This window comes from Petaurus breviceps, unplaced genomic scaffold, assembly GCF_028583685.1.
Source record: "Petaurus breviceps papuanus isolate PSGF00001 unplaced genomic scaffold, PetGlider_PUasm1.0 225, whole genome shotgun sequence".
Taxonomy (NCBI): Eukaryota; Metazoa; Chordata; class Mammalia; order Diprotodontia; family Petauridae; genus Petaurus; species Petaurus breviceps.
The window spans coordinates 12,843,364-12,867,402 of NW_027185889.1; the positions used below are offsets into that span (position 1 = coordinate 12,843,364).

Genomic DNA, 24,039 nt, shown 5'->3' on the forward strand with positions numbered 1-24,039 from the left:
ACAACATCCTTTTCCTCAAACTTCTGAACAAATGGGGAGGCTACTGCAAGATGATGAGCCAAACCCACATGTAACTAATTCTAATACCACATTTAATGTAGATTTTATGTCAGTGGCTCCACTGACATACAGAAGCCCCATTCAGTTATCACAATGCACCTAGGATGAATGAAGAGGTTACCTATCTCCATTCATCCCAAAACTGATGCCATCATACCTAGGAGACATCACCTTTAGAACCAGTGCTCACCATGAGTTAATCTAATACCACCTTGAGTTAGATTTCAACAGAAAAGGCAGGTTGGCCAACAAATGATAAAAATGACAGGTCTTTACTTATGTCTTAAATGACACGAAATCCTGAGACATCCACATGAGAAGGGGAGCAAAGGAAGAGAAAAAGGGGACCATGGTCATATGGATACAACTTTATCCACAGATGGGAGAGGATATAATCACACTTTACCCAGGTAAGGAGAGTCTGTACCTCAGTGTGCATAGAAAATTCCAGAAAAGGAGGAAGAGAAGGTAGAAGCAAATTGGGCAGGTCTAGAGAAGAACTTCTTTACCTGGGAACAATGAATTTTTTAAAATACATACATTTTGATAACTGTTTCAATATAAATGATTTCTTTTGTAAGCTTGTATATTGTGTTTTATGCATTTAAAAATGATTCTGAGAAAGGTTTCACCAGACTCCCCAAGGGGTCTGTGACACACAATGATCCAAAGAAAATACAGCCCTGGTCTAGAGAAAATGCAGCTTGTTGAAAGAAAGAATGGGCTCCCATGCCCCCAAACAAAGAAGGTTTTTTTGGGATTACCATATCTACTAAACTACCTTTTCTCCCTTAGGCTCCTTCCAACAATGTCAACCTCTTCTCCCTCCACTGCTGACTTGCTGTTTCATTGGAGTTTGTCCAAGGTTTCTAAAGAATGTTCTTGGACCTCAAAGTATTATGGATCATTTCCAAGGGCCTTGGCCATTTAAAATTTGAGCTATTAATCTAATCGGGTGTTGCTATTTTATTTAATGTAAGGTAAATTGTAAAGTACATAGAATTACCACATGCTGGATACTGAGAACAAATCAAAATTCCCCCAAATGAGTAATTCCATCACAGAATTCCATTACATTGTAATGTATTAGAGCAGGCACTTATTTCTTTGACCAAAGTTTTCTAAAATTACAAAACCAAGCACCTTAGCTTTTCTACCTCCAAAATGAAAGCACATTATTCAGCCAGGCCATGGCAAAAGCCTCCCTCCATTTTCCCAATGTTAAGACTTTCATCCTGTTATTCTCTTTCTCCAATCCCTCAGCTTCCTGACTTCTTCAGCCTCTCTGGGGATTTATTCAGCAGCCCCTTATTTACAGTCTTAGAAATGCAGGAACATGTGCTTCTATTCTGGCATTTAAAATAGCCACCACACAAATGATCCTGTTGCTTTAAAAGGGGTGTGTGACAGCTTAGCTGAACCCAGTGCTGTTCACAATGAGAAACTGCCTCCTCTCTAACAATGACCACAACTTCCTTCCCACAAATCAGTGGGGCTCATGGCTTTGTTTGCTATCGGAATGAATGAAGCAGTAATTGGGACCTCTTCAAAAATAACACTCCCTTCTTTCGCATCTAAGCCACTAATCTACTCTCAACATCTTAAAGAGAAGGAAAAAAAAAAGATTTGTGATGGGGCAATTTGTCCTGGGATGGAGGTTCTGGTTCGGGGGGAGTCTTCAAGCAGAGAAAGGGAAGATCAGCTGTTGGAGGTATTATGTAGTGGTTCATGCTTCAAGTGTGAATTGCAGTAGTTGGTCTCTGAGCTTCAGTTGTTCAATCATTTTTCAGTTGTGTCTGACGCTGTGACATCATTTATGGTGGCAGAGATACTGGAGTGGTCTGCCATTTTCTTTTCCAGCTCATTTGACAGATGAGGAAACTGAGGCAAACAGGGATCAATGACTTGCCCAGGGTCATACAGCTAGGAAATGTTTGAGGCCAGATTTGAACTTGGGAAGATGAGTCTTCCTGACTCCATGGTTGGTGCTCTATCCACTACACCACCTGGTTTGAGTTAATTCATCTGTAAAAAGAAGGAGTTGAATACATGATACCTGAGTCATTTTCTTACTCTAAATCTATGCTCTCGTGACTGTGGACAATACATTTCATACCTCTCTTGGTCTCAGTTTCCTCCTATGTAAAACCGTGGGTTGGATTGGATTGGATGACCCCTATGCTCCTTCTAGCTCCAACCCTATGATCTAGGTTTACCACTAATTTGCTACTGTGTTTCCCCGATAATAAGACACTGTCTTATTATTTTTTTGGACAGAAAAACACCAGAGGGCTTATTTTCAGGGGAGGGCTTATTTTAATGAACATTGACAGCAATTTTAATAAACAGGTAAATGTGAACAAAAAAATGTACCTTTATTCAATAAGCAAATCACTGGGGAAGAACAGGATGACACGCTCACTGCTGCAGCTCTGATTGGATGCAGCTCGGAGCGCGGCGTGCGTTTCACCCGGGGGGACGGTGCATACAGAGGGTACCGTAATGTAGCGTGTAGCGCAGGGGATCACCTTCACTACAGTAGCGATCTCAATAGGGCTTATTTTCGGGGGAGGGCTTATTTTAGAGGAATCTTACACAGTAAGGGGAGGGCTTATTTTCAGGATACGTCTTATTATCGGGGAAACACGGTATGTGACCTTGTCAAGCAATTTCTACCTCTCTGGGTGTGTTTCCCTGTAATGAAAATGAGACTGTTGGACTTGATAGCCTCTTACTCTACCTCTATGATTCTATCGTCCTATGACTATGGACGTGCCTAAGGACCCATCTCACTCTAACTCTAGGATGCCATGGATGACTTGGAGCATTTGGAAGGTTGCCATCTCTCCTGTGTATGGTGGAAAGAGCATCAATTGGCCTTTGTGTCAAAAGATACTTACAAGCTGTGTGACTGTGCAAACCCCAACTTTTCTCAGCCTCATCTTCCTCCATGTTGGAAAGTCATCAGTACCAATGGATTCAAGTGGGGTCGCCCAAAGAGGACCAGAAGAGATACGTGGTGAGCATGAGCAAGGGTACAGTGCATCACAAATGAAGAATTGTGCAGGAGAAACAGCATAAAGAATGCTGAGGGGAGAGAATTAGCATGTATAGAGACCAGGCCAGGAATCAGGCAAACCTGAGTCCAAATCTGCCTTCATATATTTACTAGCCGTGTGACCCTGGTCAAGTCACTTAATTCTGCCTCAGTTTCCTTATCTTTCAAATAAGTTGGAGAAGGAAATGGCAAACCACTCTAGTATGTCTGCTGAAAAAAAACCCAAATGGGGTCATGGAGAGTCAAATTCGAGTGAACAACAACAGCTATATATACAGTTATCCCTTCCACATTGTAACTTCCCCCCTCACCATTTTGATATATTATGAGTTGGCATAAGAAGTTTAATGGGAATTTGAGGGGGGATAATGAGTTTTGTGGATGCACAAATGCCAGCAGACAATGCAGAAAAAGTTTTGAAACACAAAAATGCACAAAATGTATGTATAGTATTGCATAATGTCAACATATTTTCTTTTAATAACATAACTATATACAATTTCTGTTTTAAAGTTAAAATAAGTAAAATTTTTTAAGTTCTTTTTTATGCAAGTATTTTTATTTCTCATTGACCTGAATATAGCCTATGACCAAATACTTAACCCAAATTTTACAATAAAGTACTGTAAACACCCTATAAAAGAAAAAGAAATATTCAGACTTCTCTGGAAGAAAGGGAGGGCCAAAAAATTTTACACAGATTGGCCCCTAACCTCCACAATGTGGAAAGGAGAACTATATGTGTATATATGTGTGTGTCTGGGTGTATGTATATAATATATAATAATATATACTTAGTGAATGAATCAGACATCAGTTAAGAAGTCATATATTATAGATAATAGAAAATGATCAGAGTTCCTTACCTCAAGGGTCTTCATACAATGGAGATAATAGGAGAAAGAGGGTATACCTTAGAGAAATAGATAATAGAAAACAGATAAGAAATACAGCTGGTCAAAAATACATACATGATTGTAAAGAGCCACGACTAAGAAGGCTTATTCACAGCCTAGCTCTTCACAATGCATTTTTATATGTCATCTTATTGTTATCATTTTATTAAGCATAGTTATTTAATGTTTCAATGGTTTATTTTTTGATCTACTAATTCTTTACATTTATATTATTTCATCTTTCCTTATAATCTGAGTTTTATTCATATTGCCATTATTGATTTCAATTTATCTTACATTGTATTCTATAAATGCTTACTATTTTGCATATTTGCATCTCTTTATGAATTTTTATGCCCTAATACATGGTCAATTTTTATACAGGCAGAGTTAATGTATTATAATAGTCATATTTCTTAATACTAACATTCAATCATTGTTAGAGGGCTATCATTTCTAACTTTCTAATATTCTGTTCAGATCCTTAACTTCCGTTTTTTCGGCTGGATTTGTCTAAATCTGAGAGAGGTATGTTGAAGCCCCCCACAATTATTATCTTAATAACCATGTTTTTATATAATTCAATTAGTTTTACATGTTAGTACTTACATACTATGCAATTTGATAGTTGCATATATTTATATATATGTATATGCAAACATAAGTACATACATATAATACTGCTAAGGGGGCAGCTAGATAGGACAGTAGATAGAGTACTGGTTCTGGAGTAAGGAAAATCTGAATTCAAATCTATCCTCAGATACTTACTGTGTGACCCTGGGCAAGTCAATTAACCCTTATTTGCTTCAAGTTCCTCATCTGTATGATGGGAACACACTGGAGAAGAAAATGGTAAACTACCTCAATATCTTTGCCAAGAAAATCCCATGAAGCCATAAAGAGTTGAACATGATCACATAATATGATTTCATTATTTATAGTGCCTTTTAACATAATGTAGTCTTGCTACTTACCTCTCTTAACTTCCTCCATTTTCACAGTTATCTTTTCAAAGCCTAACTCTTATATCACCTTGATAATCCATTTGGAATGTTATCATGTGATCTTCAATAAGTTTGAAGCCTGATGAGTGGAATTGATGATAGAGATGGTTCTATCCATCCCCATCTTTGCCTTTGGAATATGGATATTCTAATATAGATTTTAAAGCATCCTCATTACATAAAGATGGAAAAAGAGGAATAGATAGACAAAGGCATGTGCACTCAGAACTCCAACTGACAAGTCTATGAAAACAATTTGGTGGTAAGAAGAGAGGAAGATGATGAAAACAACAGCTGATACTAAGAAGAAAAAACAACCACCAGTCATTTGTTGTTATAGGTTCAGTTTTATAGCCAATCTAATTTTTTTTTCTTTTTAAAAGCCCAAAGGAAATTAAACCACAAAAACCTTGTTCATGTAATCAGAATTTTCAATCTGGTTCTTGGGTTCTCAGATATATCTTGCTTCATATCTTACACATACACACACAAAAGAAGTTACCAACCGTTCCAGGAAATCCAGCCCCACCAGTAAAAGACTTTTTTTCAGGCCTTGAAGTGAATTGTAAAGCTCTTTCTGTCTTCTGTTCTGACTTCGGAGGAAATTGTCAGAAACCCAAATAACATCATTGTGTATTAGTAATAGGACTTCCTGGCGTTGTGTGAAATTAGAATAAACCTTTGGGATCATGAGTTTGAAGCTAATTTTCACTTTACGATCTAATCAATTGCCAAGTCTTATTCCTTCTCCCTCAACAATATCTAAAACATCTGTCCTCTTTTCTCAATTCACATGACTACTACCCTAGTACATTTCTTCTAACCTGGATTACAAGAGCCTCCCAATGGGTCTCCTACTTCCCATCTCTCCCTTCTCTAATTCATCCAATGTACAGCTGCCAAATTGATGTTCCTAAAGCACAAATCTGACTCAGTTACTCTTCTGCTCAAGAAACTTAAGTGACTCCCCATTGCTCCTACACCAAAATGCAAACTACTCTTTGGGGCATTTAAAATCCTTCTAAAGCTGATGCTAGTCTGGTTTTCCAGACATGTCACATTCCTCCACTCCTATGTTCTACTCATATTTGCTAAATAGCAGTTTTTTCCTCCATTCCATCTCTTATCTTAATGCCTTTATACAGACTGTCCCTAAAATGTGAAATGCTTTTCCTCCTCAACTGCACCCCTAGGAATACCTACCTCCCCTTAAAAACTTAGGTCAAGTGCCAGAATCAACCTTTTCTGTGACACCTTCCACTGTTAGTCATATCCCAACCCCCCCAAATCTATCGTCCATCCATGCATCCATCCATGCATCCATCCATCCATCCATCCATCCATCCATCCATCCATCCATCCATCCATTCATCCATTCGTCCATCCATCCATCCGTCCATCTGTCCATCTATCTATCTATCTATCTATCTATCTATCTATCTATCTATCTATCTATCTATCTATCTATCTATCTATCTATCTATCTTTCTATCTATCTATCTATCTATCTATCCATCTATCTATCTATCTATCTCTGTCTATCTATCCATCTGCCATCTCATCTATCTATTCATCTATTTGTTTGTCATCTATCATGTATCTGTCTATCCATCTATCTATCTATCTACATGGAGGAATTTCTGAAGTGAAGGGTCCAGGATTAAAATCTTCCCTATCTTGATCAAAACAAAAGCATACCTGACAGGAAATTTAAATAGGCATCAGTAACAATGGTATCCTGTTTGTCTATATCTTCTGTGATCTGGGACTTCTATCTCAATAGTAGAAGGAATTCCTAGTGAGGAAATTCCTTCCATCAATGCAGGTTAGTGATTTTTCAAAAACTTACCATTTAGAAGTTTAATCACTTGCCCGTGACCTCATAACTAGTATATGTCAAGTAGGTCTTGAACATGGATCTTCCTGACTCTAAGGTCGTCTCTCTATTTACTATGCTGCACTCCCTGGATAATAGTTGGCATTCAATAAATATAGGCTTTTAAAAAAAATAATTGTTTCATTGATAAGGCAAACATTAACAAGAAATCATAGATAAGAGACCATAGCCATGTTTCCTCCTCCGAAAATGTCATCATACAATGGAGGAAAAAGAAGAGGGTCAATAGAAATATACAGGACAAAAATAGATGGCAGAAAGCATGAAGAATACAGGGCTATAAATTATGGTAGATCATAGACTTAGCACTGGAAAGCACCTTAGAGACTACCTAACCCAATAACTTCATTTTGTAGATGAAGAAGCTGAAACTCAGACATTAAATAATTTTCCCAAAGTCACACAGGTAAAAAAGTAGCAGTGCCAAGATTTGAACCCAGGTCCTATGATTTCAGAACCTTTGTTCCTTTACCTTTCTGTTCAGTTGTTGTCCAGTAGATTTTCAGTTGTGTCTGATACTCTGTGACCCCTTTTGGGGTTTTCTTGGCAAAGATAATGGATTGGTCTGCCATTTCCTTCTCCAGCTTATTTGAGAGATGAAGAAACTGAGGCAAATGGAATTAAGTGACTTGCCCAGGGTCACAGAGCTAGTAAGTATCTTGAAGATAGATTCGAACTCAGGAAGATGAGTTTTCCTGACTTCAGGTCCAACGCTATCTACTGTGCCACCTAACTGCCCTATTAATACAAGAGGTCAGTACTCTAAATCCTCAGTTACAACTAACACTGTAGTTATTGCCTTGAGCCTGGAGATGCTGCAAGGCTCTTCAGTGAAATTCACAAAAATGTGAAAGATCAGTCTCATCATCTACAGTAGGAAAACAAAGTGGATGATCAAAAACTCCATATATTATATAGGCTATGATATAAAGCTACTAGATAGGCTTGTATTAGTGTTTATACATATACACCCACTTATAAATATGCATGTTTTATATGCACACAATACATATATGTACATGTATGTAAATACATATGCACATACATGTGCACATACATATATCTATACAATAATATCTATGTGTGTGCACATATAGGAGAGAGAGAGAGAGAGAGAGAGAGAGAGAGAGAGAGAGAGAGAGAGAGAGAGAGAGACTCAGATGAACAACGGGCTTGGTCCAGGAGACTGAGTTCAATAACATATGAGAAATTATGCAGTGCTTTCAAATCCCAAAATGGAGATTCATTTTGACATTAGGGAAAGATTGATAGATTTGGAATGGGAGGATCTGGGTTCTTCCTGGCTCTTTAATTTACTCTGTATCTTTGGGAAAGTCACTTCAGGGCTTGGCAACTGATTCTATATGTGGAATGAACAAAAGAAAGGTATTGAGGATGATACTGAGGTTATTATAGAAACCTGATGGTTCCCTCTTCCCCTTAGGAAAATTAAGAACAGGGTAGGGTTTTGGGGAAAAGATAATGAGTGTTGTTTGGAATATGTTGAATTTGAGATGTCTATGGGACATCCAATTCAAAATGTCTAGTAGGCTTTGGTGATGTGGAGAAAAACTAGGGCTGGATAAATATATCTGGGAATCATCTGGGAAGTATAAGGACAGCCATTAATCCTCTGGTAGTCTGATGAAAGCACAAAATAAGATAGTATAGATGAAGAAAAGAAGAGGGTCCCCAACAGAGCCTTGAAGGACACCTACAAGTAATAGTCTAGGGCTAGATTTAGGGTTATGGAAGAAGAGGAAGCAGATTTCTTGTCAAACCAAATTAAATAACCAAGCATTTGTTAAACACCTCTTATGCACCAGAAGTGCTGGAGACACCCAAAAAATGTACAATGTCAAGGGTAAACCAAGAGTAAGCAGTCACTAAAATCTATAGAGGAGAGATCTAGGCTGAGATGATCAGATATGTCCAATTTTACAATGAGATTATGAGGGATGATGAAGAAGCTATTACATGTAGCAGTTACAATATCATTGGTCACTTTGAACAGGGTGATTTCAGTTGAATGCTGAGACAGAAAGCCAGTTTTCAGAGAAGTTAGAAGGAAGTGAAAGGAGAGGAAGTGGAGGCACTGATTATATATGGCTTTGTCTTCTGCTTTGAGAAGCTGAGGAGGGAGGGAGGACCATAGCCAGTGGACAGGCAGGATCTAATGAGGGTTATTTAGAGATGAAGAGACCTGTGAGTGTCTTTTAGGCAGGAGCCAGCAGATAAAGCTAGAAGGTGAGAGAGAGGATGGGGTTGCTGTTGAAGGTGCCCTATTGGAGAAGATGGAAGAAGGCGCTATAAAGAGTATGTGGAGAAGGGCTGACCTTGGCAAGCAAAAGGGCCGCCGAATCATCAGAGAACGGAGCAAAGGGACACATAGAATGGGATGATGCCAGAGGAAAGGGGCTGGGAGGAGAAGAGAAAGTTCTAAGTAAAAGGACTTAATTTTTTCAACGAAGGAGGAGGTGAGGCCCTCAGCAGTGAGAATCTGGGGGAGGGGGAAGGAGATGACATGGGAAGCTTGAAGAGAGATTGAAAGATTTGAAACAACTGCTGTGGTGAGTGGGAGGAAGAATAAGGAAAAAGGAGGAGGATTGCCTAACTGTAATGAAGCTCTAATTGAGCTTAGTCAGCACAGATTTATAGTGGACCCATTCAACATGTTTTTGTGATTTCTTCCGGTTGCATTCAGTAACACATGAGAAGAATAGAAGGAGGTAGAAGGTGGGAGTAATCCCAGGTTGGAGTTTGGGAAGGCATGATTAACAACAGAACAAAGGATTCAATGGGAGAGGGTTGTGTAGAAGTCAAGATTGGGAAGGGAGAAGATGAGTGGAACCAAAGCAGGGATGAGGGTCTGGGATAGCCGTGAGGGATGGAGCAATTGAAAGAAATGGCAAAGATGAGAAGATTTAGGAGGTGTTAGGTTTAAGGAGAGATGGAAAGTTAAAAAGATTACGGTAGGATTAAAGAACTTTAGAGTCCTTAAACATGGAAGTGGAAAACATATGGGTGATGGTAAGATCAAGAGAAGTTGAGGTAGGATGGAGGATTGGGGCATGGAAGTTATGTAAACCAAGGAACTAAGAAATTAGGACATTTGATGGACTATCAATATTTATGATGAAGTTTGCTAAAGTGGAGAAAGCAATTGGGTTGGAGAGAAAGACTGTGCAAGGAAGGCACTGAACTCAATAAGGAATGAGGGAGAATGTTCTGGGGGTGACAGAGAGGTTATAAATATGTGTATGTATACACACATGTATGTGAGTATATGTATGTGTGTATGTTTGTATGTATGCAGCTAGCTGGCACAGTGGATAGATAGAGTGGGCAGCCTGGAGTCAGAAAGACTCATCTTGTTAGCTGTGTGACCCTGGGCAAGTCACCTAACCAGTTTGCCTCAGTTTCCTCATCTGTATAATGAGCTGCAGAAGGAAATGGCAAAGCACTCTAGTATCTCTGCCAAGAAAACACCAAATGGGGTCATGAAGAGTCAGACATGACTGAACAACGACTTAGCATACACACACAGAGGTAGATAGATAGACAGAGCAGATTAGAAAGAAAGATAGAAAAAGGAGATAGACAAACAAAACAGAAAACAGGAGATGGGCTGGTCACATAGCAAATATGAGAAATATCAGATAAGCAACCAGAGTATCGAATTGGTGCTGCTGTGATGTAGCAGAAAGGAGTGTAACATTTTAGACCTTGATGTGGGTTCAGATGCTGGCCTTGACATTTGACTGTGTCACCTGGAACCTGGAGTGAAAGGACTTGAGTTCAAAACCTGTCTGACCTTTGGAACGCTACTTCATCTGTTGAGGCCTCAGTGTGATCATCTGTAAAACAGGAGTTCAGGACTAACTTTGATATCCCTTCCACCTCTAAATCTAGGAGACTGAAGACTCAGAGCCATTAAAGCGATGCATCCTTTTGATATGGCTTTGAATCCTGGCAGGTCACATCATGCCAGTCAGTGGATTGTGGTTAACCTATAACCAGTCTATATAATCCTGTTCCCTGGTCTGATCATCTACCATGAGTCAGTTACTCATCCAACGCCTCCATAGGGTCTGACCATAGAGTTAAATAGGATGAGAAACATCTTTGGGCACATGTCCTTTCTCCCACTCTTCGAGTCTGCTCCTAGGCATTGTCTACAGCAGAAGACTCTAGCTAGAACGTTGCAAATGCAGTTCTATGAGCACAATTTTAAGATGGTAGAGGCAGGGGCTAATCCATAAATAAAACACTGTTTATCTTCTCTGCCCTATGAAAAAAAATCTTCATTTTTGGCTGCCAAGCTGATATTGAGCACCACCAGCAGCATCTTCAAATTCAGAGTATCACAAAAAGTCATGGTTCAGTGTTAAATTTATTTTTGTTTGGCCCCTTCAGTCTTGTCCAATTCCTCATGACCCCATTTCGGGTTTTCTTGGCAAGATATTGGAGTGTTTTGCCATTTCCTTCTCCAGCTCATTTGAAAGATGAGGAAACTGAGGCAAACAGGATTAAGTGATTTGCCCAGGGTCACACAGCTTAGTAAGAGCTTGAGGCCAGATTTGAACTTAAGAAGACAAGTCTTCTAAACTCCAGATTCAGTGCTCTAGGCACTACAGTGCCACCTAACTGCCCCAGTGTAAAATCATTAAAGCTCTAAATTGCACTAATAGTTTGGGGGCACACATTTTTTAAAATGGTTCCCTACATCCAATATCAACTAAAAATTATACTGCATATGGAGATGATGACTCAAGGTGGAACATCTTCTCAGAGGGATTTCCATATGAATTTGGATATGGCACCTGATCAACCCATGCCACCCAAAACTGTGCGAGGCTACAAAATCCTCATCTACCATGATTAAACTGGAACATGCGCATGCATCCTATTTTCCAACTGTGTAAGGAAGTCCCATAAGAATCCTGAAATTTTAAGTTTAGAATCCATTGTTATTTCCAAAAGTAATTTTAAAAAACCCTATATATTTACTTCTTCCTAAGAAATCTTCAACATATTGCCATGGGGGGAGGTAACAAGCATTTCTTGAGACCCTACTATGTTCTAGGTACTACACAAAGTACTTTAACAAATATTAATTTATTTGATCATTCACAATGACAGACAAATGTTTATTTGGCTCCTTCCACATCCTTCCTTCCCTCCTACATACACACAATGATGAACATCTTAAACACAGAAAAAGTTTATTTTTGTCAGCAAACTGTTCCCCATTGATTTCCAAGAGACAGCATGACATTATTGATAGAGCACTGTACTTGGAGTCAGAGATACCTGGTTTCAGATCCCTGTTATAACCCTGAGTGAGTCATTTAACCACTACTTGCCTCAGTTTCCTCATCTGTTAAATGGAGATAATAAAAACAATCGAATCAAATGAGATACTATTCATGAAAAGTACTTAACTATAGCAGAGTAGCTGTTATATAAATGCTCATTTCCCTTCCATTTCCTATGCAATATCAGGCATGCCACCTATACTTTCTAGCCCTTAGTTCCTCATCTATAAAATTAGGGGATTAGACACTATGACCCCATAAAGCTCTAAATTTTTGAAGAAAAGAAACATCAAAATAAGTCCTTCCTCTATCTGAGGGGTTCTTAATCGTTTTGGGGCCTTAGATCTCATTGCTTGCATGGTAAAGCCCATGGACACATTAGAAAAATGTTTTTAAGCATCAAACAGTACAATAAAGGAAACCAATTATATTGAAATACAGTTATCTACCTATATTCCAAAGTACATGGATGCTAGGTGAAGAACTCCTGCTCTAGAAACATGTTAGTTGGAATAAGGTGTGTGGTCAAGATTCCCCTCCTTCAGTAGAGAAGTAGGGGGGACTAAGGTTACAAGATACAGCATGTGCTGCCAGAAGAAATCATTTTTTTTCTGGACAATTTTGCTTAACTGTTTTGGTTTGTTACAAGCAAGGGTTCAATGGGTGGTTATCATATAAGAAGGTGACAGTAAAGAACAAAATATATGAACAAGATTTTAGGGGGAAAAATAAGAAATTTTAAAATAAAACTAAACTGACAGTTATATGAAGGCCTGGGTATTCCAATGGATCTGTCCTTCATCACTGTAGGATTTCTCCATCCATGTCAGGGTGTTATTAAATTAAGATCAAAGTCATTGTAACATTTTTCCCCCAGGATAAATTCTCCCTTGGTTAAGGGAGAATAGGGAAGCTTGATGCCTTGATGCCCAGGCATCAGAAGTATGTGAATCTACTTGAATAATTCAAGACTACTCATATATGTTCCCAATGGAAAGCCCTAAGCATTTCAGAGTTGCTCAGATTTTTCCTGAGTGGGCTTGGGAAGGGCTATTCTTTAGGATCAGCAAGAACCAAGTAAATTATCTGCAAAAATGATGCTGAAACCTGATCTTGGAGCCAGTCTATCGGCCAGGAACCCAACGATGAAGGGCATCCATGATGCTATTATTTGGGGGGTTTGTGCTCCCAAAGAGGAGAATGGAAGGAGTGAAGGGAAGAAGAAAAAAAAAAAAAAAAAGCTATTTCCTCATTAGTGCTCAAACAGTGCCCTCTTCTGGTCATCATAGGAACTAGGTTTAAGCAAGAGTAGAAGATGGGTGGAAAGGACAAAAAACTGAAGAAAGAAAAAGGGCAACGGTGAACATTTCCTGCGCATCAGCCTATCTCTATAAGTAGGTAATCTTCAAATCAAGAAATGACACCTCAAAAAAATAAGATTTAAATTTAAAAAGGATTGGTACTGGTATAGAAGAAAGGTTTTATTGGGAATCTGAGGACTGGATTCTTAGCCTTGGCTCTGTCCCTACTTAACTCTGTGATCTTTGACAAGTCATTTCCTCCCTTGGGCCTCAGTTCCCTCAAATGTATAACAATGAGGGCTGAATGAGATGATGTCTTGGTTCTATTCTAATTCTAATGTTCTGTAATAATACAGTAAAATAAATTTTTAAAAATTAAAAATGAATAAGTAGATAGATGATGGATGGATGGAACAGGTAATAGATAGATGGATGGATGGATAGATGGATAGACAGAGAGATAGATAGACAAACAGACAGACAGACAGATAGATGATAGATAGATTATAGATAGATAGATAGATAGATAGATAAACAAATAGATAAATAATGATAACAAACCAATATAGTGCAGGGTAAAGAATGATGGATTTAGAATCAGAGGACCTAGGTTTAAATCTCAGCTCTGTCACTCTCTGAATGACCTAGACTATCACTTTCTCTCTTCAGGCCTCAGTTTCATTTCCTATAAAATGAAAGTATTGGCTTCTGAATCCATGAGTTCAAATCTAGTCTTATCTGCTCACATGGTCTTGGATAAGTCACTGGCCTGGTTTCCTTCAGTATTAAATGACTATGTCAGACAAAAAGATTTCTGAGGTCCCATCCAGCTCTAATTTTAACAGTCATCTATGAGCTAAGAAGGACACTTACACACCCTAACCCATGACAAGCCTGTGAGATAAGTCCTTTGGGTATGACTGTCCCAATTTATAAATGAGTAAACAAAGTCTCAGAGAAACAGTTACTTGCCTAAAGTCACATGGAACCTATTTGCTATAGTAGAAAGAGACCTGGCTTTAGAACCAGAAGACCTGAGTTCAGCTTCTGGCTTTGGCATTTATGTTCTAGGTGACCTGCCATATCATCCTTCTGGGTCTCAGTTTCCTTATCCATAGAATGAGGGAAGTGTTTTAGATGTTATCTAAGGTCAATCTCTCTCAGCTCTAAATTCTGTGCTCACACAACTAGTGTCAGAAGAAAGATTCAAATATAAGTCATAGAATCATTGATTTTGAGATGGAAAGGGCCTTAGAGGTCTTCTAGTTCAACCTTTTCATTTTATAGTTGAGAAAACTGAGGCCCAGGGAATTTAAATGATATGACCAATCTCATAGAGGTAGTATGTATATAAGAAAACTTTAGAAATGAGGTCCTCTGACTTGGCACATGGGCAACTAGGTGGCACAGCATATTGGACCTGAAGTCAGGAAAATCAGATGAGGAAGATGAGGCAAACAGAGTGACCCTAGTAAGTGTCTGAGGCCATATTTGAACTCAGGAAGATGAGTCTTCTGACTTTATTTACTGAGCCACCTAATGGCCCCAAATAGGAAATCTACCTACCTATATTATTTATAGGCAAAACCTACTATATTATAAGTATTGTAGGTATTATATAATAATTTACCCATAATATTTATAGCTTTGTCCATCATTAATGTCTTTCCTGTCAAATCCTATCCCTCTTTATAACTTCCTTAATTCCACTGACCAATGTTTCAGTTACCCAAGCCTACAGTCTCAGTCATTCTTGACTGTTCACTCTCTCTCATCCCACATATACAAGTTGCCAACTTTTGTCATTACCCTAAATTACTCTCTTTAACTCTTCTCTTGACTATTCTAATAGCCTTTGAATTGTTCTCCTTGTTTCAAGTCTCTTCAGGATGATCCATTCTCCATAGGTTCCAAAATGACATTCCTAAACAATAGGTCTTTCCAGGTGACTTCCATTCCAATTGGAGATCTCACCAACTCCCATGGATTCAATTAGTATCACTAGAATGTTGGTGCTAAAATCTACTTATCCTGCTCACCTCTCTGCTGTTCCAGTCTTATATCTCCAACTGCCTATTCGCCACCTCCAAATGAATGTCCCATAAATATCTTAAACTCAACATGGCCAAAACTGATTATCTTCCCTCTACCTCTTCCATATCTCCCTATTACTATGGAGGTCACTACCATTTCCCCACTCACCCAGGCTCAACTCCTCATTCTCTCTAACCCCTATAGTCAATCAATTACCAAGTTCTATCATTTCTTCCCTCATAATATGACTCATATAAGCCCTGTTCTCTCCTCTGATATTGTCACCACCCTTGTGCAGGCCCTCATGGTTTTACACCAAGATCATTGCAATAATCTACTGCAAGGTCTGTCTGTCACAACTCTCCCCACTTCTTCCCATCTTCTAATCAGCTATCAAATTGACCTTCTAAAAGCATATCATCCCCTTGTTCAATAAACTCCCTTGGTTTGGCATTCGAAGTCCTTCATAACCAATCATAACTAGGCACTGTGGAGTGCTTAGAGCTTGGTCAAACATCAAAGACGCCAAAGTCATCCACTACTTTCTGGGTCATTGCCAGTCCTTTTAAATCTTGTCCTGTCACTGGACTTCAGTGATTCTGGAAGAGAGAGTGAGGATAATGTCATGGTGCAGCTCTGCCTCACTTGAATCCAGTTCATGCATGAGTCCACATATCACTATGACATCACTACTCTTCAAAAAGAGAGAACAAACAACAATACTTTCTTGACTTTCTTGCTATTCCCCAGACAAAATACACCGTCTCCCAGCTCCGGACATTTGCCCTGGTTGCTCTCCATCCTTGTCTCTGGCTCCTGGACTCCTGACTCCCACCTTCTATGGGAAGCCTTTCCCAATCCCCCTTCATTCTATTTCCCTCCCCCCTTGATTGTTTTTAATTCATCCTGAGCATAGCCTGTTTGCACATAGTTATCTGCGTGTTGTCTCGCCCAAGAGACTGTGAGCTCCTTGAGGATAGGGACGATTCTTCACATTGCTTTGCATCCCCAGGGTTTAGCACAATGCCTGATAAATAGCAGGTGCTGGATAAATGTTTAATGATTGTCTCAGTAAATTCCAATGGCCCCTAATTTCTTGTAAAAGACAACAAAAACTTTTCTGTTGTGTATTTTAAGTCTTTCAACATGACTACAGCCTGCTTTCACAGCCTTACCATTCAGGATACCTCTTCATACACCCTATGGTCCAGATGTTTGTCACATGTAACATTCTATTTCTCATTTCCCTTCGCCATGTCTTTTCACAGGCTGTCACCTATGCCTGGAATGCACTCCCTCCTCACCTCTGCCTCAGACTTCTTATCTTCTTTAAAAACTGAGTTGAAGTACACCTGAATTCTTTCCTGATCTCCCCAGTTGCTAGCCCTACCTCCCATTATCCTGTATATGTGTGCTCATGATGTTTCTTGGTATAAATGGAATAAATGGTATAAAGGGAATATCAGCTCAGGGAGGGCAGGGACTGTTCCATTTTTGTCTCTATAGCTTGAATACATAATGAAATTCCTGACACTCATTAGGCACTTAAAACATCTTTATTGGTTGATTAATTGATTGGTTGGAGATCTAGGTTCAAATCTCATCTTTGATACTTCCTGGGTCAACATAACCAAATTTCAAAAGCTCTCTAGGCCTCAGTTTCCTTCTATGTAGAATAAAAGTGATATAATATCTCACACCTATCTCACAAGGTCACTCTCAGAATCAAAGGAGATCATATACATATGTAAACTTGAATAAACTATACAATACTATATAAATGTCAGTTATCATGATGGAAGAAAATAAGTTAAATCTTGAAAAATTTCAGATCCTAGAGAAGCTGGGTCAAAAATAAGACACTATCAGAAATCTTTGTCCTCTCTGTTCATTCAAGGGCTCTCTCCTCTAGGACGAAAACAAACTCCTCTGTCTGGCATTAAAGACCTCTTGCAATCTGTCTCCTGACTTTGCCTTCCCAGGTTGTTTATGCTTCACTCTCCTTTACATACTCTATGTTTCAGCCAAACTGGCCACCTCACTTTTCTCTTCATGTAACAGTTGATCTCTTATCTCTGTGCCTTAGTACCAGCTGTCCCTGAGTTGGGAGCACAATCCCTCCACATCTCTGCTTCTCAGCATCTCTAGTCCTTCACAGTTCAATTCTTCCTCCTTTGCAAGGTCTACTTCTATGGTTGCTGTTCCTAAAATTATGAGAGGCGGAGAGATGAAGGGAAGGAAGGAAGGAAGGGAGGGAGGAAAGAAGGAAGGAAGGAAAGAAGGAAGGAAGGAAGGAAGGAAGGAAGGAAGGAAGGAAGGAAGGAAGGAAGGAAGGAAGGAAGGAAGGAAGGGAGGGAGGGAGGAAGGAAGGAAGGGAGGGAAGGAGGGAGGGAGGAAGGAGATAGGGATGGGGGAGGGAGAGAGGGAGGGAAAGAGGGAAGAAAGGAAGGAAAGAGGGAAGGAGGTAAAGAGAAGGAAAGATAGGGAAAGGGAGGGGAGAAAATTGCTTATCTATGTGTACATTGTTTCCTTATCAATGGAATTTAACTTCTTGAATGCTGAAATTATTTCATTTTGCATGGCACCAAATAACTGCTTATTGGGTGAATGAATTCTTGCTGAAAGAAAATAGGAAAATCTGTCACATCCTAAAAGAACCTTCCTGGAAGGTAATGAACAACTATTAGTATTTTAGAATCTTCCATACACATCTTTTTTTTTCTAAAATTAAACCTTCCATTAGAAAAAAAAACATAGTATTCATCAATAAAAACAACAAAGTGTGCTTAGTGAAGTTACATTACTACATTTGGAATAAGAGAATATGGGTTGGAGTCCCAATTGTTTCACTTACTAATTTTGTGACCTTGAGGGAGTCATTGATGGGATTCAGTTTCTTTATTTGTCAAATGAGTTATAATAGATTATCTATAATATTGCCTCCATCTCTAGATCCATGGGCTTATTTACATTTAAATTGATAAATATCAAGTCGTAAATAAACATAACACTTTTTATTCATTCCTTCAATTTTCTTTGTTCAGCCGTTCCTGTTTAGTCTCCTTCATATGATTGTAGTTCATGTATAATCCTTTTCTGATTCTGGGTTTTCAGGTTGTTGGGGGGCAGGATTTGTCTGGTATTATTTAATAAAAATGCTTTCGCATTTCTTTCTGTAAGGGTATGCTCTTTTTAGGCTGACAGCTTTGTTATTGAAAAAGTGAGAAGACACAGACAAATGTGAGACTTGTGTGCAAAAATACCCAAAATACAGACCATGTGCTTATCTGGGAGTGAGGAGAGGGGGGACTGTTTCAATGCCTTATTTCCTAGATGCACATTTGCATATTGACCAACAAGAGAACATGGCAACTAATCACAACTTGGAACCCTGGAAATGTTTTGTGATTATTAGACAAATCTACATTGCCTAATTATGGCTTAGCCACCAGAGATGGAGATTTGATAATGTTCTGGCTAATCATATAAGCTAGAGTGAAACGTTTCACTGAGAGGACCTAGCTCTGAGTCAAGGAGGCTGATCTAAGAAAAACAAAAACATCATAAATTAGTGGACAGGAAGCTATACTTTTTTTGTACTACCCTCTAAAGACTGAAAGAAATTTTTGTTGAAAAAGAGACTCTATTCTGCCACTGGATACCAAGGAGGTAGAAATCCCTCTAAAATTGACCAAACAAGTGGTACTAGAGAACCCTCAGCTAAATTCTAGGCTAATCCTAGGCTAAAGGACTCTGCCTTTTCTGAAAGAGCAAGCACTAATCGATCAACAAAGAGGGTCGCCTCGCAGTGGATTGGTCCAACCTAGTAGAGAATTCTCCTGGCCAGCAGAGCAATAGCCCAGCCCAACAGAGGGGCAGACAAGCTCAGTCACGGATCAGCTTTGTAGGAAAATAGTCCTACTCCAACCTTGAGGCTGAGGAGTTTTACACGAAAGCAGTTTGACACAAATATGGAACTTCCCAGTTTCACAGTGAATGCATCCATTAGTAAACTTGGCAAGGACAGTCCCCAAGAAAGAAAAAGGACATTAAAACCCACAGTTACAGAAAAATTAAAAGATGTTCTAGCCATAGGTTCCCTACATATGTTGGTTACTACCATGGAACTTTTTGAACTACCATAGGGAGTTGACGTCCAATCTCCAATAGAGAAAATGCATATTATTGGGACCATGAATCCCAGGTAATTATTGTTCTTGCTTTGCCTTCTGAGTAAATGCTGTTTACTTAATGTAAATGTCATTAAAAATTCATTGAGTTGTAGAAATACAAGCACACTAATATATTCTTAGTGAAATTATGAAATGGTATAATTATTTTTTGAAAAATGGAATTATGCAAATAAAATGATTAAAGGTTCATACCCTTTGAACCAGAAATTCCATTCCTAAGCTTATACCCCAAGGATGTCATCGATAAGAAGTCCCCATATACTTCAAAATATTTTCAGCAGCACTTTTTGTGATAGCTAAGACTTAGGAAAACAGTAGATGTCCATCAGTTGGTGAGTGGCTAAACAATTTGTGGTGTTTTAGAGTAAAGGAATACTACTGAACTATAAGAAATCATGCATGTGATGGATACAGAGAAATATGGAAAGATCTACATGAACTGATACAGAGTGAAGTAAGCTGTCAAGAAAACAATATATATGGTGACAACAATGATACACTAAAACATGAAAAGTAAATGTAATAAAATTATAAAGATAAAGCAGGGCTCAAATGAAGAAAGACAAGACATCACCAATCTACTCTGTGGAGGTGGAAGATCTATAGGTGTTCCACATTGTTTCTGGACTTTTCAATGTTTCATTCTGCTGTGTTGACTTTTTTCTCTCTTAAAAAAATGCTATTTGTCATATAAGATGCCTCTTGGGAAAGGGGAGGGATACTTGGGATAACTATGGCAATGCAAGGAATGGAAAATATCAACAAAAACTTTTTAAAGCAAATTGATAGAGTTGCCTTCCTGATTTATTAATAGAATGTACCCTAGTAAGGACTCAGGAACTACAGTAGTCAGAATTTGCTCCCCTCTCTACCTTATCTTTAAAATCCTGAGCAGTGTTTCCCTTCTGGGGACCTAGATTGATGGATGACATGAGCACAGTTTGAAGGAGTCAGTGAATATTGGGGTGAAGGGGAGAACCCACACTTCACACCTGATATTTGTAGGTCTTAATTGTATTATAATATTCTATTACAATAATGTCCCTCAAATTATTGAATAATTAGTTATTTAATAATTCCTTTATGTTTGGACACAGCTTCTAGACCTAGAGTTGGAAGAGACCTTGGAGGTTGACTGGTCCAACCCATTCATTTTACAGATGAGGAAACTGAGGCCCAAGGAGACTAAGGGACTTGTCCCAGGTCTCATAGGTAGAAAGTATTCAAGGAAAATGTGAACCCAGGTCCTCTGACTGCAGGACCAGAGCTGTTTCCATCAGAGTGCATTTTGTTTGTCATGCAATTGGTTGTTTTTGCTTTTGTCATTATGTATATGTAATATAGCTATGAACAATTTGTACAAATTGTTCTTTGTTCTGTCGTTATTTTTGACAACACTATCTGGGTATGTGCCCAGCAACAGAATTATTGGGCCACAGTGCATAATTATTTTTGTAACTCTTATAGTGTATTGCCAGAATTATCTCCATAAAAGTTCTCCAAGTTGCCCTTGTTTTGGCAATAGCAAACACCCAAATGAACCCATCTTGCCTGGACTTGAGCATTTGCCTTCTGCAACTAGTTTCTATTCCTGTTGGCATGCGCCAATCACCCAGGATACTGGAGAGTTTGAGTTGACTGTGTTGCAATCCCAGCACCTTCTGTATACATACATGTACATTGAGAAACACCTCAGGAAGTGGCTAGTCACACTTAAAAGAGTGCCACAGATCTCACGATTATAAAGAAAGACAGTGGGAAAAAAAAGCAAGCAGCATGGTGAACAACTAAGTCTCTGCTGGGAGTTGTACTTGAATCCCATTTCCAAATCAGTTTGCTTCTTTTCATGATGGAAAGGCATAAAGAAAATCTTCCACTAAGATCATATATAATTATTACTGACATGGAAGAAGGCTGGAAGGAAGATGATAACATGATGTACTAATATTGTTTTTAATTTGGAAAGATGGTCTGTGAAGTAGGCATATAGACACATGAATACACAGAATGTATTATGTTATATGCACATATGTATATAAAATATACATGTATATTATACCTAATACACATTATGACATAGTAAATAGAAAATTGTCCTTGGACCAGGAAGATTTGGATTCAAGGCCTGCCTCTGATGGGTAAAGGCTGTTTGGGCAAATCATTTCACCTCTCAATGCTTTAGGCAACTCTCAATTTAAGTTATCAAGAAGGGGCTGACCTGTATTTATAAATGGAGTCTGCCTTTTCTAGGGGTTCCTTGTATCAAGGAAATCAAAGATCTGGAAAGGAGGAAGGAAGGGAGAAAGGAGAGAGAAGGAGTGGGGGGGGAAGGAAGGAAGAAAGGAAGGAAGGAAGGAAGGAAGGAAGAAAGGAAGGAAGGAAGGAAGGAAGGAAGGAAGGAAGGAAGGAAGGAAGGAAGGAAGGAAGGAAGGAAGGAAGGGAGGGAGGGAGGGAATATAAACCATGTTATGAGAGCAACAGAGCTCAGGATGAAACAAGAGATTCAGAAGTACGGATGGGGATTGTATTCTCAATTCTTTCTCTGAGTTTCTATCTTCTCACCTAGGAGTAATAATTTAAGTCTTCTGTGAAGGAGAAATGTTGCCCTATACCATTCTCTTAACCAACCCTCCTGCCGTTATCCAACAATTTTGAATGTCCCATGAGAACATGTTAATAATTATCTGTGAAATACATCAAACTTAGAAAGAGGTGCTTTATAAATAGGATTATGATTTATAGTGTCTTGAACTATATTTGAGTAATGCTTCTCTTCTCTTGTGCCTTGGAAAGTAGAGCATATTACTGCTATAATTAGAGTGGAAGGAAGAACTTTTTAATTTCATTTAATATATAAATGATCTTTTTATTATGACCTTTAGAAGCATCAATATTTGCATATAAGAACATAGAAATCTTTACTTATGAAAACGGATCTCTTCAAAACCATCCTGCTTATCTGTCTCCTTCTGAACATTTTTCTTCTTTCATCTATGAATTTTTAAATGTTTCATTGTCTCTCTTTTGTCTTTTTTTTGCATCATTATCACTACTCCCCACATCAGCCTTCACACCCCTGTGAAAAATAGAAGCCCGTCTCATGTGACAAATATAGTTAAGCAAAACTAATTTACAGTCGGTCATGTCTGAAAATGTATATCTCACTCTGGATATACAATCCACCAACCACCTCTGTGCTAAGAGAGGGAAGGATGCTTCATCAGCCATCTTCTCAAGTTGTGACTGGTCTCTGCAGTGATCAGATTTCTTAAGTTTTTCAAAATTATTTTCATTTACAATACTATTTTAGATATAGTTTTCCTAGTTCTTTGCCAACCTGAGGAGAATGGATTAAAATTTGATTTGTTTGAAGAAGAAAAAATTTCTTAAGCACATAATCACCAGAAGTTTTAGCAACAAGTGATGAAATTATTATTTGCATAGCTACCCATGAAATGACTGAACATATAAAATTACCGTCAGTCTTCCTAGTTACAACAACGAAGGTGGCAAGGAGATGAAAGGGGGTGAGGTGGTAAAAGATATTAAGAATCATGCAATACTTATATTACCTACAGTTAACTTTATTATTTAACTATCAATTAACTAATATTAATAACTAGCATTTATGTAGCATTTACTATGTTCCAGGCACTGTGCCAAACATTTTACAATTATTATGTCATTTGATCCTCACAATAAACCTGGGAGGTAGGTACTATTGTCATTTTACAGATGAAGAAACTAAGGCAATGGAACAGAGATCAAGTGACTTGTCACATAGCTAGCGTCTGAGGCTCAATTTGAACTCAGGTTTTCCTGACTCCAAGTCCAATACTCTACCCACTGTTGTTCAGTCTTTTAGCTGTGTCTGACTCTTCGTGACCCCATGGGCCAAAGAATGAGAGGGCCTCCTATCCCCCACTATCTCTCAAAGTCTGTCCAAGTTCATTTTATTGTTTCCATCATACTATCGATCCATCTCATCCTCTGCCATTCCCTTCTCTTTTTGCCTTCAGTCTTTCCCAACATTGGGGTCTTTTCCAATGATTTCTATCTTTCCTTATGTGATCACAGTATTTATGCTTCAGCTTAATCTGACCCACTGTACCACCTAGTTATTCAACGATCAATTTTTTAACTCTATGTACTCTAAAAGATGTTTTTCCCAGTGACCCAATAAATTCACACTAGGAATTGAACCAGTTCAATCTAATATCCCTCCTACCAATCTTTCTTATTCATTTCCTAGCATTTAGCTGTGAATGCTCTATA

The 24,039-nt window shown here is 38.6% G+C and overlaps 1 long non-coding RNA gene across 1 annotated transcript in view; it reads right to left on the minus strand.

The window, feature by feature from the left end:
- Window positions 1-313: 313 nt before the first annotated feature.
- LOC138166626 (uncharacterized) overlaps window positions 314-24,039 on the minus strand; it is a 78,179-nt gene continuing 54,453 nt past the window's right edge. Inside the window, exons 3-5 of the long non-coding RNA XR_011169654.1 lie at window positions 3,985-4,031; window positions 2,961-3,147; window positions 314-2,085 (exon numbers count right to left, since the gene is read on the minus strand). This is a non-coding gene — a long non-coding RNA (uncharacterized lncRNA). The remainder of the gene's footprint in view (window positions 2,086-2,960; window positions 3,148-3,984; window positions 4,032-24,039) is intronic.